We start from the raw sequence: 7,701 nt of genomic DNA, 5'->3' as shown, positions 1-7,701 counted from the left end.
TTGGGTGGAGCTTTTCAGAGGACCATCTAGAGTAGGCTCCCATCCTGTTTGGTCTCTTCCATTGCTTACGGTGTCTATCCTGTTTGCCTTTCTAAATGAGATTTAGGCATTCTCCCTAGGGTCCTCCTTAGTGTTTAGCTTCTTTAGGTCTGTAGATTTTGGTATGGCTATCTTATATATATAGCTAATATCCTCTTATAAGTGAGTGTATACTATACCTGTTTTTCTGTTTCTGGATTACCTCACTCAGGTTAATCTTTTCTGGTTCTATCCATTTGCCTGCAAAAAATCTGAGCACAGGGGTCTTTCCTGAGACTGATATTCCAACCAAGGACTATGTATGGAGATAACCTAAGACCCCTGCACAGATGAAGCCCATAGCAGTTCAGTATCCAAGTGGGTTCCATCATAATAGGAACAGGAACTGTCTCTGACATGAACTGATTGGCCTGCTCTTTGATCACCTCCCCCTGAGGGAGGAACAGCCTTACCAGGCCACAGAAGAAATCATCACATTTGAACTTTGGGAATTCAATAGTGCCCATCTCTTAGTTGTTATCTGCTTATTTGAAGTAGCCTGCCATGCCAAGGAGGCAACTTCTATATATCTTCTCTTTAAAATCTCATCCATGGCAGACACTATCAATGTGAACTCATAAAGTGAGCTTTGATTGTAAGTGCCTCCATATGCAGATAATTGAATCTGGAGACCACATTAAAAATCTTTGCTGCTGAAGTGAAAACTCAAAGCTCTCACAAAGACAGATAAAATTGTTGGCAAAGCTTTGAGAGCTTTGTGGTTATCCTCTTTTGGCTTCCTTCCACTCCCCTCTGACTAATCTCTGCTTCCTATGTTCTACTGTAGAGTCATTTTAAATGCATTCCCTCTACTCCAAGACGTTAACTTCTAGTAGTCCTGCCGACCACCACAACTGTTGGTTCTGCTGTGAAGGATTGGTCCAAAATAGATTCAGATTCAAGTTGAACTACTAGGACTCAGGATAGGGTTCTCTAAATCTATTGTTGAGAAGAGAAGGTCACATAGACTCTTAGGTATTGAGTCATCTTAATGGGCGCATTCACATTCATGGAGAACGACCCAAAAATTCACACTACAAAGGCCAGAAAAACAAATTGATTTAGTCCTTTCTTTGACTTCTAAGCAATCTTTTCTGTATTATTTAATCTATTTGGAACAATCATTTCTCAGTTCTTCCTGTCTACTCTTTATCTGTCCTCAAGGGCACTAACATATATTAACGTAAGTTTTTTTTTAGCTTTGTATTACCCAGTCCTTAGACCAAATTCCATAGGTTTGAACACTGGGTGAGATTTACCTCATTATTAATACGAATAAACTGAGGCTAGGTTGTTATTCAGCTTCATATACAAAAGTCAACAGTAAGATTCAAAATCCTTTATGGATTATCCGCAACTTGAATGTTGGCTATCCTTTTTATAACCAAACTCAAATTCTCCTAAAGTGACTGGGACCAACAATGCCTCAGCAAGATTCATGATTTAGCTTTCTTTCTTTCTTTCTTTCTTTCTTTCTTTCTTTCTTTCTTTCTTTCTTTCTTCCTTTCTGTCTTTCTTTCTTTCTTTCTTTCTTCCTTTCTGTCTTTCTTTCTTTCTTTCTTTCTTTCTTTCTTCCTTTCTGTCTTTCTTTCTTTCTTTCTTTCTTTCTTTCTTTCTTTCTTCCTTTCTTCCTTTCTGTCTTTCTTTCTTTCTTTCTTTCTTCCTTCCTTCCTTCCTTCCTTCCTTTCTTTCTTTCTTTCTTTCTTTCTTCCTTTCTTCCTTTCTGTCTTTCTTTCTTTCTTTCTTTCTTTCTTTCTTCCTTCCTTCCTTCCTTCCTTCCTTCCTTTCTTTCTTTCTTTCTTTCTTTCTTTCTTCCTTTCTGTCTTTCTTTCTTTCTTTCTTTCTTTCTTTCTTTCTTTCTTCCTTTCTTCCTTTCTGTCTTTCTTTCTTTCTTTCTTTCTTCCTTCCTTCCTTCCTTCCTTCCTTCCTTCCTTTCTTTCTTTCTTTCTTTCTTTCTTTCTTTCTTTCTTTCTTTCTTTCTTTCTTTCTTAATTTTGAGTCCTTTAAGCATTCTTCCAAATGCAATCATCATGTTTTATCAGAATATTCTACCACTAGTCCATAACCATCTTTTCTCTAGTCTTTGCTGTAACATCATAAGGTCACACCCACCTGCAAAAATTTTACATGCAAAAATTTTTTCCTGCAAAACTTTTATCTTTCATGACAGTCTCTGGAGAAATACACTGTAGGTAGAAGATAGATAATGGGTTGCCTAATTATCACCAAGACTTCTTCAACTCTGTGCTTGTGAGAGAATCAAATGGGAGCAATGCCTGACATAAACATTTAATAAGCGTCTCATACACACACATACACACACACACACACACACACACACACACACACATATGTAGTAATAACAACATTTTATACTGTGATTTTTTTTAAAATTTAATCTCACACAGAGCTGAGGATGGAGTTCAAATTTAATGAAGTACAGAACAAATTATGGATCCAGCTACCCATGCAAATCAGTGAGTGTGGGAAGTACCAAGTGAAACAACAGTGTGAATGCCAAGAAAATGAGCACTGTCCAAAGACACAGAAGGTTCTATCAGATTAGCAGATTTTCTCAGACTACAAGTACACGAGAGCAAGACATAGAACCAGAAATGATTTACTACTGAAACGGGCACAGCAGGCACTTTTTAATTAGGAGAATTAAGAGGTGCTTAAAGCTGGCTTTGTGAGAAGAGTTTAATTACCGTTCGAAACTACAACCCATACGTCAGGAAGAGGCAGTTCAGCACAAATGTAGCCTTCAGTTTGGGTCTAATCCTTAGCTGGGTTGAGTTAAGCCATTATAGTACAAGGCTAATCCTTGAACGTGTTCCAACGTTCCTCATCTCGCATCATCCTGGATGAATCCCAGGAGAATGCACCTCAGGACTGCTGGCTACCTGCACCACCTCACTTGTCAGGTGATCACTCTTTCCTCCAAAAGCTCAGAGAACAGAACAAGAGCACACTGAGAGCCAAGAAGCAGCATCCAGCCTTTGGCAGCTCTTCCTGGAAGCACAGTACAGTGATCCAAGCATTTGCCAGAATGCTTAGCTTAAAGAGAGCTGGCCCACTCACATGAACTTAGGCATCAAAAGGAAATGGTTGGTACAGTCTGCTTCCTATCTTCAATCTTTAATTTACTTTTTTATACTTATTCCTTTAGTGTGTTCATGTGTATATGTGTGTTCACTGCACACACAAACACACACACTCACACGGAGATTAGAGAAGAAAATTTTGGTGCTGGCTCTCTACTTCCACCATGATCACAACAATCAAACATAGTTCATCAGGCATAGAAGCATGTTCATTTTCCTGTTTATAGACTATGTTTATTTATTTTTTATGTTCTTTTTTTTTAGAAAACAGATGAACAGAAAAACAAAAAAAAGAAAGAATTAAAGGGTGAAAGGAAGGAAAGGAAAGAAAGAAAAATAAAGGAAGCAAGGAAGAAGAGAAAGAAAACACAGAATAAAAAAGTACATAAAACACCCTATACACAGAGACAAACACAAATAAAACTCATAAAAAAACACATTAAATTGGAAAACAGAATATACAACCAAAAACTGGTAAGACGAAAGAAAAATGCTCAAACAAAGTAATATGAAACAAACATCTACAGAAATATGCTTGGGTTGCTTTTGTATTGGCAATCTACTCTTACTTTGAGGTGTTTCTAGGTTTTCCTTTGTTTTCTCTCTAAATAAAATGACAGTATTCTAGCAATAAGATAATACAGAGGTGGCAAATAAATATTTTATCCAAAAGATCTATTTAGTAATTGAAGATTGGTCTAATAATCTGTTGTTGAGAGTTCCCACATGATTCTAATACCCAGTGAGGATTTATCAGCACAGATTAGGTAATTTGCATATGACTGTCTTGGTTTTTAACACAGAAATGTAGCAATCAAAATCTCAAAATGTTTTACAAGTGAGATAATTAAAAGAGATGAATGTTTGAGACTTCGGGGGGGGGGGGGAAATAACTTGCCACCAAGCCTGATGACTAAAGTTCAATCTCCAGGAAACTCATAGGTGAAAAAAAAAAGTCTGCAAATTATTTCCAACCTACACAGAAGCACTGAGGTATGTAGATATCCCAGGCCTCCAAGCCATAAATACTCACAAAACAAAAAATAACAAGTAAATGTCATAAAGCCATTTTTAAAAAGCCATGCAGAAGAGTCAGCACATACTCAGCTATAGACAATGTTTAGGAGGTAACAAGACTTTCATAGTGCTGTCAGACCATTTAATTTTTAAAGAATTACTGAAATATTTACATTATGTAAATGCCTTGATATTTTAGAAATTTCTCAATTTCTTTTTTAATATAATTTTATTTATTACTATTTATTCATTTTGTATCCCAGCTGTAGCCTTCGATCACACTTGTTACACTTTTGGGGGGTCAGATAATCTTTTCATGGTCTGATTTGACACGATCAGTGCAATATCACTTAATAAATGACTCCTCTGCACAAGACGGTTTTGAATTTTACTTTATTTACTTATTTATTTATTTCATGTGTGTGTCTGTGTGAGCGTGTACATGGTGTAGTGCAGGCCAGGGAAAAACTTTTCAGGAGCCAGTTCTCTCTTTCCAACATGTGGGTCTCAGACATGGAACTCAGGTTATGAGACGTGGTGGTGAAAGGCGCCTTTCTCTTCCGAGCTGTATCTCCAGGTGTGGAAGAGCCAAGTCACCTAAGAGCATTCATGGTGAAAAGCCAGTAATGCAGAAGGGAGATTCTGGTGCTGTGCATTTCTCAAGCCAGAAACCTGGAATTTAATAATTAAGTGAAATTAATAGAGCAGTACTGATTCATTAGTTCTTGCTACACTAGTGTAGTCCTAACTCTGAGTTGGTGACTTTTCAGCCACTGGGGCAATCACGCAATGATTGAAAAAAAGGACACTTCAGATGAGGTCTGATGACCACTCATATCCCAGCTGCTCCGACAGTCTATGACCATATCTATTCTATTGGGTAGAATTTGTAATGTCCCTGGACCACTCCACTTCGAAGAATAAATGTTTCCCCAAACCATGTCTAGATTACTTTTCCAATCAGGAAATGTGTAGGAGAGGGAAATTTAAGTAAGGAACTTTCTAGAATGTGTTCTGACATATGAAAAGAAATTGTATTTCCAACATAATAGGCTTCCCATTTTATTGTGTATTAATATTTTCTTAGGATTATTTTAAATTGTGGCAATTTTCCACAACAAAGAAAATTGTGAATCCTCCTTTTATTTTTTTTTTTACTTTTTAGTTTTTTATATTAATTACAGGTTATTTACTTTGCATCCCAGCTGCAGCTCCGTCCCTCATTTCCTCCAAATCCCACCCTCCCTCCCTCCCTCATCTCCTCCCTGCCCCTCTCTAAGTCCACTGATAGGGGAGGTTCTCCTCCCCTTCAATCTGACCCTAGTTTATCAGGTCTCATTTGGACTGGCCACAATGTAATCCTCTGTGGCCTAGCAAGGCTGCTCCTCCCTCTGGGGAGGGGGAGGTCAAAGAGCCCACCACTGAGTTCATGTCAGAGACAGTCCTGTTCCTCTTACTAGGGAAATCCACTTGGATGCTAAGCTGGCATGAGCTACATCTGAGCAGGGGTTCTAGGTTATATCCATGCATAGTCTTTGGTTGGAGAATCAGTCTCAGAAAAGACCCTGTGCCAAGATCTGTTTGGTCCTTGTGGAGCTCCTGTCCTCTCCAGATCATACTAACTCCCCCTTCTTTCATATGCTTCCCTGCACTCTGCCCAAGGTTTGGTTACCACTCCTAAACATATACCCAAAATAAGCTCAAGTATACAACAAGGACATTTGTTCAACCATGTTTGTAGCAGCTTTATTCCTAATAGCCAGAACCTGGAAACAACACAGATGACCATCAACAAAGGAATGTAAATGTACTGTGACACATTTACACGATGGAATACTACTCAGCAATTTAAAAAAAAAAAAAAAAAAGGAAATGATGAAATTTGCAGGCAAATGGTGGGATCTAGAAGAGATCATCCAGAGTGAGGTATCCCAGAAGCAGAAAGACACACATGGTATATACTTACTTATAAGTGGGTACAAGACCTATAAGATAGGATAAACACACTAAAATCTGTACACCTAAAGAAGCTAAACAAGAAGGAGGTCCCAGGATAAGATGATCAATCCTCACTTAGAAAGACAAATGGGATGGACATTGGAAGTAGGAGAAAACCAGAAACAGGACAGGAGCCTACCATAAAGGGCGTCAGAAAGACTCTACCTAGCAGTGTGTCAAAGCAGATGGTGAGAATCCTACTTTTAATGGTAAATGTATGTTTTTATATCAGGCCTTCTCATTGGGTGCGGCTGGAAAGCGGCTAATCATCATTGACCAGTCTGCCTGATCCAGGTCAGGATAGAACTGTGTTTTTCCACACACAAAAAAGTAAAAGCTCTCTAATAAAAAGAATGATCCCTAGAGCCCACAAGGATTACGCAGGCTGCAAAGGCTCCAGAGGGAATATATAGCCTTCCAAGTACAGAGCTCTGAGGATAAAATCATAATTAAACTTATAATAACACTAATGACTCCATGCTTCCCTGTATTGTCTTATTTAAACTTTGCTCCAGCTTTGGAGAGAGAGCATTATCAGCCCATTTCTACATCAGTACGATGAAGCATAGTGTGACCCTAATATGAGGACAGTTTAGAGGCAAAGACTCAAGTCTGTGCCTTGAAAATTCTAGTTACTAATACGATTATTCTTTTTCTGAGAAAATTTTATTGGCTGTTTGGATAAAGTTTATTTGCCAGGAAGGATGATCCCATCCTACTTCTGCTGGAACAGTGTATGGCCTCCCCTTTGCTGATTGCAGCCTCTCTTGTGCTTCTGTGTACGATGCTGAAACCTGGCTAACCCAGCACCACATGGAAGTCCAGGTAGTCTTTGAAGCCCAGATCAATGCGTTCTTGAATGCCAAAACCAAAGTTTCCAGTATCTGAGAAGTTGTTTTTTTTGCAACTTCCACTCCAATACCTTCAGGCCTTTCTCCAGAATTTCTTCTGCCTTGGCTCCACGAACTGCGCAGTGAACAGTAATCTTTTCATTTCTCCTGATGCCAAAGGCCTGGCAGTGTACTTGGCTTTGGAAAATACAGGTGTCTGGCCTGTGAGCTGCTTCAATACCTTGGCTGCCCAGGTCAGTCTGTATCTGCTCTCCCCAACACAGATATTGAGACAGAGCTTGCAGATGTGAAGTTCCCACATGGAACTTCGCCATTGTGGAGAACAGGAAAAAAGTGATGTTTTTTTCAAAGAATATATTTATGGGCATTGAATTAAATAAGGTTATGTCGGTACATAGAAAACTCTCGATTGCCAATATTCAGTCATCTTGGACTTAGTCTCCTGATTTCAGATTCTATCAGAATAATTCCTCTACATGGAAGTATGTCACTTGCTTCATTGGCTCCATTCGAATATCTTTAACCCAATCAGTGAACCAGGCATATGGCTTTTTGATGGGATTTAATATTTCTATTTACTTATTGGATTTTGATGAAAGTCTTGGTCTGTGACCTCAAATTGCATGATTTCATCAAGAACGCCATACCTGGCT

The 7,701-nt window shown here is 38.6% G+C and overlaps 1 pseudogene; it reads right to left on the bottom strand.

The window, feature by feature from the left end:
- Nucleotides 1-6,885: 6,885 nt before the first annotated feature.
- Nucleotides 6,886-7,358, bottom strand: LOC110566673 (large ribosomal subunit protein uL5-like; annotated as a pseudogene).
- Between the last annotated feature and the right edge of the window lie 343 nt (nt 7,359-7,701).

The sequence above is a fragment of the Meriones unguiculatus genome, chromosome 18, assembly GCF_030254825.1.
Source record: "Meriones unguiculatus strain TT.TT164.6M chromosome 18, Bangor_MerUng_6.1, whole genome shotgun sequence".
Classification (NCBI taxonomy): Eukaryota; Metazoa; Chordata; class Mammalia; order Rodentia; family Muridae; genus Meriones; species Meriones unguiculatus.
The sequence above is the reverse complement of the archived record's forward strand: the minus strand, read 5'-3'. Positions and strand labels throughout refer to the sequence as shown.